We start from the raw sequence: 8,315 nt of genomic DNA on the forward strand, positions 1-8,315 counted from the left end.
TAACTTCCAATCCACAAATGGCAAGCCCACCCTTTGGATTCTGACCAGTTTGGCAATTATGTTACCGCTACACACTGATTCACCGATCCTTGTCAGTTTTTATCCATTTGTTTACACGGACTTTTAATATTATCTTTTATTTCCCAGTCCCCTCTGAATGTCCCCAGACCTGAGATAGAGTCTGGCTTCAAAGCGAGAGCCGAATTCCTCTGGACGCTCTTACAACTTATGAGAATCTGCTGGCGCGATATAGAACAAGAAATGAAATTCCTTAATCCTTAAATGATTTATTTCTATTTATGTGAACAGACAGAAGCACTATTAAACAATAATCCTCATGGACAGCCATGTAAATCATAGCGAAAACAGCTGAGTATAAATAACCATTAGCTGAGTAAGCATCCAGATGTGTTCAGCATCTCATACACTCTCTGCTGTGAATTGTCTCTTCATGTGTGTTTATGTTGTTTATTATATTTCGGGTATAATGTGATAAAACTCAGTCCAGTTACACGGAGCCACAAGGCTGGTTCACGAAGGGTCAATGAGGACATGTGTGCCGGTTCCCAGATTTTTAGATGATACCAGGTTCCGTGTATCGTGGGCTCCGATTGCTATCTAAATCCGGGTATGTAAAGAAGGATCATATCTTGGGACTTCATAAACTGACAGTCTTCGTGTATTAACCCTATAATAGCGACTCATTAATGGTTGCAACCAAATGGTTCTAATAACATTGCTTATGAAAATCATCACCTGTCAGGATGTATTGTAGAGGAATCCTGAATTAAATCGACCGTGTTCTAGAACCTATGATATACCAATGGTACAAGCACTAGTTGGGTTCAGATAAAATTGAATTACAGCAGAGTATTAGGAGTCAGATTTGTGACCTTAATCTGTTGAAGTGCCCATTTAACCTTAACACCCTAATGTTGGGGTAAAAAAGAGCTTTATACAGGGGCAAACACATGGAATTCCCAGGTCTAGTGAATATTTTTTGAAAAAAATAAAGAAAAAAGGTACCAATTAACCAAATCTGGCACAATTCCATTCTATGGCACTTTCTGTAATATAGATATCATGTTTTATAAAATGTATTTCGGTATTTGTCCAAACATATCATGTGTTCACAAGTCAGCAATTATGGTTTTAAACTCAGGTGATGTCAATCACTTATTCGTATCTGAATGTCGGGAAATGACATCATATCCTGGTTCTCAGACTCAGTCACTGTGTTGGGACAGAGAGAGAGCCAATGGAGAGGGCTGTGCCAATGGCCGTGCTCACCACTACCTGAGACAGGCCAATGGCCGTGAGCATGGTCGCCAGAAAAGCCCTTTTCATTGGTGTTCCCTCAGTCCCAGCACAATGAGTCTGACATCATTTCCTGGCACTTAAATGCAGGCAACATGCAAGCACCGCGAGGAAGCAGGAGAACAGACCCTTCGCCGGCCGCTGGATCACAAGAGATGAGCTTTCTGCTGAGCCTACAAAGGCTCCTAAATGGATGAGGATGAGGTTCACCGGGATTTTGGTCCCAGTATGGAGAGCTGCCCCTAGTAAAGCAGATCAGGGGTTTCCCGGTCTCCCCCTCTGTTGCTAAGATAGGACAAGTATCAGAGCAAAAAAACATAAAGCATAAATACCCACGGGTAGAATGGGTAGAATGGGTAGATGTAAGTATAAAAATGTGAATGGCTAAAATGAACTACATTGACCAAAATATCCAGGAGAAAACTGAAGATTATTAACCTCCTTGGTCTTCAGCGGCATTTCTGTAATGCAGTTTGTGAATGATTTATATAATGATGATAATCTCGGTATTAGTAACCTGATGTATTACAGTATATCGGGATTAACCTGCCGCTTATAAGAAGGTAATAACAAGCTGTCATCTTCTGCACAAAATTCTGGACAGATAACGTAAAGTGTAAAATCACCCTATTGCAATATTAAAAAAAAGTTTTGTTTTTTTTTCATTGGAAGAACTATATATTATTTTACCACATTTTGGAGGAGGCAAGGGGATATTAAGGCACTCACAAGCTGCTTTGGGGCAAAGGTGGCACCGTGAGACATGTTGCTTGGTGAAGTTGGGGGCCCCGGGGCAATTTTTTTCACCGTGGCACTGGATATTAACAATTAACTAGCCCATCACAAGGTTTCTATTGTAGTCACTCTCTTCGTATATAGCTTGGAGGAGGAATATGAGAGAGGAGATACAATAGAAGTATTTAAATACTTAAAGGGAGTTAGCAAACAAACAAAAAAGAGGAGAGTTTGTATCAAAGTAGGAGAAAGGGTAGAACAAGAAGTCATGGTTTAAAACGACGGTCAGAGGCTTAGATATAATGTAAGGAGATGGTGGTAGATACGTGGAACAGCCTCCCATCAAAAGTAGTAGAGGCTAATAACAGCGATAGAATTCAACATATAAAATATATACAGGTAAAAACAGACCGGGTGATTCTTATATTCTGTCAGATTCTATGTTTCTACTGGATTCATCCCGGTATGGATGCTCAGATACCATTGAGTCATATTAGTTTGTGAAAGAATCATCTTCAGCGTATGTTCCCAGGCATCCATATGTACTTGATTATGTTGTTTGCCAAGTTGCGTGTAACCTTACATACATAATGCTTAAATAAATATGTGAAAATATGGTGGCAGCTCCCTTTTAACAGCCTCAATGACAAAATAGGGATTATCTCTTGCTGAGCAGCAGGCAAAAGGTGAAAAAATATGTATATAAAAAATGATTTTAATATTTTCCCAACAACTACGGTAGAATCTTCCCTAAACAATGTTTTGATTTTAAAGTATTTTTTTAACGCAGACAGAAATTCCGGTAATTTCAATCCATTGAATATTTTATGAAATATATAAATGTAACACGCACATTTTTCACTTATAAGACTCTTTCCGTTATGAACAACGAACAAGAACATTTTCCCACAGTAAAAAAAGATAAAAAGCAAACAGCTCATCAGCGCAGGAGCGTCCACGTGAAACGCCACAATGTGTTTATTCCAACGACTCAGAGATGAGGGACTTTCCTGGTGAAAATGAAATTTCTACGTTCCAGAGAGTACTGGATTTATGAAACTTTTTATTTTCAAAAGGTAGAAAATAGCTGTGAATAAGAAGCCGAGTTTTCCACTTGAGTATAAAAGGGCTATTTTTTGGAGTTAGATGATTCAATTCACAGTAACACCTTCACCAGGGTAAGGGCCAATGCTAGTCAATTAGACCATTCAAAGCATGCATGCTAGCCGAACATTGGTGTTATGATGCCATACATGCGATTGGCTGCTGCTACTCAGATTGGGTTCAATGAGAGCCCAATTCCCATTGGCTAGATAGGAGTTCTAGTGGACATGTGCAAGAAGCATACTGGGGCATGCTCCTTGCAGCCAATAGAGGCAGCTGGGGGAGGAGTTTAGAGGGACAGAAGTCTTGTTTTACAATTCCAATTTGTTGAACATGCTCAATAGAACTCCCATTCTACTCAATAAGAGTTGAGCGCCTATTGAATGCAATTTTATTAGCCATCTGAACACCAGTGTTCTGGTAGCGTACATGCTATTGGCAGCTGATTTGTTTCAATGTGGGTGCTACTGAGCATGTGCAAGAAGTTTACATACTAATGCTTCCTGGTTTCAGTAGAAGAGGCTGGGGAGGACTTACATGAAACAGAAGTCTTATTTTTATACCTTCTGTAACTAAACAATTAATTAACCAATTTGTATGCATTACAATACCTTGTTTATGTAAAATGTTCTCCAACATGCATTAAAAGCAAAGTAAAAATACAAATTTGGGGACTCGACTGGCCCTTTAAAGACATACTGATATGTTACCTGCACCAAGGAAAGGTAACATTTCGGCTGCTATCATGAATCATGATTGTCCATTTTTAGCTTGTCCTACCTGACATCTTCTGTTAAGTAACCAGCAGTGTTATGAAATCCCCTGCAAATCCTTACTGGAAGTACACAAATTTCATCATTAATCAAAAAATATATATATATTCCCCTGGAAATAGGTTAAATGATTCTTCAATCTCAGATCTTTAGAATTGCATAGTACTATAGTACCACTATACATCCCGGTTGTCCTCCTTCCATCTCGAATGGCCCCAAACTCAGAAGAAAAACATGGCGGTGGGTGATTCCCAACTTTTGGGCAGAATTGGAGTTCACTAATGGAGCTGATCGAGCATCATTATCTTTGACATCTTAGAATGACCATTTAGCCACACCTGATCCAAAAAGCTTCTCATTTCAGTCCTTTGATGAAGATCTCCGAAGACCGAGATCTATTTTTCAGGTTGATACACTTTAGAAGAAAGTGCTCGGCGCATTTCTAATGGATCAAAGGAGCTAAAATACATTTTCATGAGTACTTTAAGGAAAGCACTGGCATCCATTCAGCTTTTTTTATAAAGCCTAACTTTAACTATTCTTCCTACATTATTTATCCAGCAGCGTATGATTGGTGTTTTTCGTACGCTTGCATTATTAGAATTCATATTTCAGACAATAACGGCTTTCCATTTACGTGGGCTCGACCCATTCACTTTAAATCCATTTTTTAAGACGGTAACTTAGATCTCTTAGCGATACGATGCTGTTTTTTCTAATCAAGTGCCAGCATTGTAATGCCCTCAATAATTTATATTTGATTTTTAATGCCGTTATCTATCATGAATAATTATGCAGGGTTCTCCGAGCATTCCATCCCCTGTTATGTGGTTTTTGTGAAGACTGTGGTTTCTCCGTCTAACTGCTGTTAGTTATTACCTTTCTCTCCAATCTGCAGAGTGCTGATCTATCAAAAAAACTCCGAGTGCAATATGCATTAAGACAGACCGCCGAGGCACTCCATATTTTCTCGTTTGACTCTTCAGAAGTAATTATACAAAAAGTGTTTTCCCTTATCAAAATAGACATAAATAAAACACAAGATCTGAAATGGTCAAGAAGACCCTTCCATGGATTTTTTCCTCCCCCTACTAATGCAGCGTTAGTTCTTTTTTACCGCTGTATAAGGTGACCTGCGCATTTGATTGTGGTTGAAGTGTGGTTTTTGGTGAAGTCTATAGGTCCAGAACGAAAAAGACGACCAATAGCCATTTAAGCTAATTCTTTATGTAACCAAATCCTTTAAGATCCCCCCTCCCCCGCCCAACACCACATCGTCATGTTTTATTGTTGTTATATTGTATCTGATTTAACTTGTGGTAGCACACAAGGAGATCCATACAATCGTGTGGTTTGATAAACAAGTGGCTACTGAGGAAGAGCTGGGCTTAGCTTATTAAAACCGTTCTCGGGAATGAAAGTTCAGGTTCATAAGCGACATAAGCGTCAAAGTATTGGCTTTGGTGGAATAAAAGTTGACTTCTGTATCTGAAAATGTGCTCCTGTATATGATACGGATGTCAAAGCTTCTTCCTAGCTTTTCTGCAGCGGTCAATTATCTCAAATATCAAGTAAATTAAATAACAATAACGTTGCAGTCCAATGCAAGTTAGCGTATTTTTTTTAAATAAAAAAAGTTGATTTAATGATCTAATGGGGTTACACGTTTATGTAACACTTGAAATTATTAAGTTAGTAAAAAGTATTTAATCATACCAGTCTCCCCTAATATTGCTACGCAATCAGCTAATTCTCAACAGGGCCGGCCTTAGGGGTGTGCGACCTGTGCGGCTGCACAGGGCGCCGTGGCAACAGGGGCGCCTGCCCGGGACTTAAATTAAAACATCGGGGTTTTTTTGTTTTTTTTTTACTTTATTTAACATCCTCCATGTTAAATAATGTTTTTTTTAACTTTATTTACCACGGAGGATGTTAAATAAAGTTAAAACAAAAAAACCCCTGCTGTTTTAATTTAAGTCCCGGGCAGGGGCGCCGATCGGTCGCTCGTGAAGTTTTCAGCAACCGCTCGGCGCCCCTCACTCTCCATGACTCCGTTGCAGTGCCGGCGTTTCATGCTGAACGCCAGAATTCAGCTGTGAAGCGCGCACCGCGGCAGATCGGGAAGACGGACGCCTCCCGCTCCCACCACAGGACTCTGGCAACAAGGTAAGTAAGGATAGGGAAAAGGGGGTAAATAGTGAGAAGGGGTGGGGGGGCAGTGAGAAAGAGGCAGGGGGGTAGATAGTAAGAAGGGGGCGGGGGGCAGTGAGAAGGGGCGGGAGGGTAGATAGTGAGAAGGGGCAGAGGGGGGAGATTTTTTTCCTTTTTTTGGGGGGGATGGGGGGCGCCAGAGGAGTAGTCCTCACAGGGCGCCAGAACACTTATGTCCGGCTCTGGTTCTCAATAAGGAATGTAACGTAATTATGAACGGGCAAGATGAAGACACGATGATAAAGACAAATGTATGGACATGGGTCCAAAAGAAAAAAAAGTGGAGCCATCTTTATTCATTCTTCTTCTTCGGTTAAGCAGTTTTTTTTAGACAAGCACTGGCTTTATTTGAAAGGTGAAACAGAGCTCTTTCATCAGAGTTGGCTCACCTCACTCAACGTGATGTTCGGTATATCATCCATTGGCCCTGCAGACATATTAAACAATGGATCTACACATTACACCCCTTGCGACAACACCACTAAAGGCTGAATCCAACCTCTCCTGGGAATAGATTAAGAAAAACATAATTTCAAAAAGAATCCTTATTTTCTTTTCTTTGCTTATGTTGGTTTTGGCATTGGGGAGCGAGTGTAGCTTGGAAGCCACCAAGTACAAAAAGCTTTGTCTTTTGATCCCTTTTAGATGCTCCCACTCAATCAAGGTTTTTCTTTTAATGAACAGATATTGTGAATTTGTTTACATTCTGTAGCCTGTTTAACCCGGCGAGTGCCGGATGCTTCATTTAACGCATAGTGTTACCTTAAGGGTTAAACACACAAGTCAGAGACTGAATAGCTTCCATAGTCGCTGAGCCACGTTCAGCGAGAGATCAATGTTGCAGACTAATTCATATCAGCTCTCTAACAGTCAAAACTGCTCAATAACGTGGCAGCTCGCCTGTGTCTGGGACCGCCGAGGCAAATTGAACGCGACAGCTTCAAACTGTTCACATAGATTTCGTGTTTCTCTTTTAAGCTTTACATCTTGCTCAGACTGGCAATGCACCAAGTCTCTGCGGAATATGGAATTCTAGGATAGAAGAACGATGAACGGTCACTGGTTGGCCAACATTGGTCCACGGCAGCAATACGGGAAGGCAGACCAGATGAAGATATGGAGACAAGGGCATATAAAGTCTCTTTTGATGGTGGCATCAAGAATAAACAAAATATCATCCTTCCATGACTGGGCCAAGTTTAGAACGGATTGTCTCCAGCTGTACGCTCACCTCGATACCCTTCAGAAAACATTAATATTAATATATTGTGAAATAGATACTGGCTGTACCTGCCAAAGATGAGGCAACGTTCTAAACTGTTTTATCCAAAGTGTTCCTGTGGTCTTCGTGCGGCAAACACAAGGATGTCTTGATGTGAATAATTTGGTTTGGGTAGCAATGGTCTGACATTTACAAAAGAAGCGTTGTGCATATAAGGTACTTAGAACCCACAATGTGACACAGGTTTTTTTGTGAGAAGTTAGGTGTGGTACAAAATGTGGCACAGGTGTCACAAAAGAACGGTGCTGACATCATGCGCCACGCCGGTGACCTCATGCTTTAACACAAATGCCCAGTCTGTTTTGTGCATGTGCAATGTCTGCTCGGAGTCTACTTGGAATTGCTAGAAAATACAATAAATGTTGTGATGATTTCCTTGAATTTTGGGAAATTATTTCTATTTTTTTGTTGCTTTTTTTGTTGCTACTGGGTGCGTGGAAAAATATTACCGGTGATTAGTTCCCAGCACAAAATCTATACAATGCGTGTATATTATACATATTTTAATAAAAATATAGCTATATGGTTGGTTGTCAATAAATTCCAATTTTTCTTGGGATATAGGTTTATATATGTATGAGTGTATGCTGATATATGGCATATATTTTCTGACCCCCCCCAGGGAATGGATAAAATATACATTTCTCACTTCAAGTTAGATCAGTTTGGCTAATACATGGTTCTGAATATTTTAATATCAGGAATAATATAATGGCTATTTTTACACATTTTCCCATACACAGGATTTGAGGATTACATATATTTTTTTTATTGTTATTTGTTTGTTTAGCATTTCAACTCTAGTTCAGCAAAAAAAAAAAAATCATTTTTTATAAAATGCAAAAAAAAACTCAGTATGTGTTCAATTATTGAATACATCACTGTAAAGAAAA

The sequence above is a fragment of the Spea bombifrons genome, chromosome 2 (genome assembly GCF_027358695.1).
Source record: "Spea bombifrons isolate aSpeBom1 chromosome 2, aSpeBom1.2.pri, whole genome shotgun sequence".
Taxonomy (NCBI): domain Eukaryota; kingdom Metazoa; phylum Chordata; class Amphibia; order Anura; family Pelobatidae; genus Spea; species Spea bombifrons.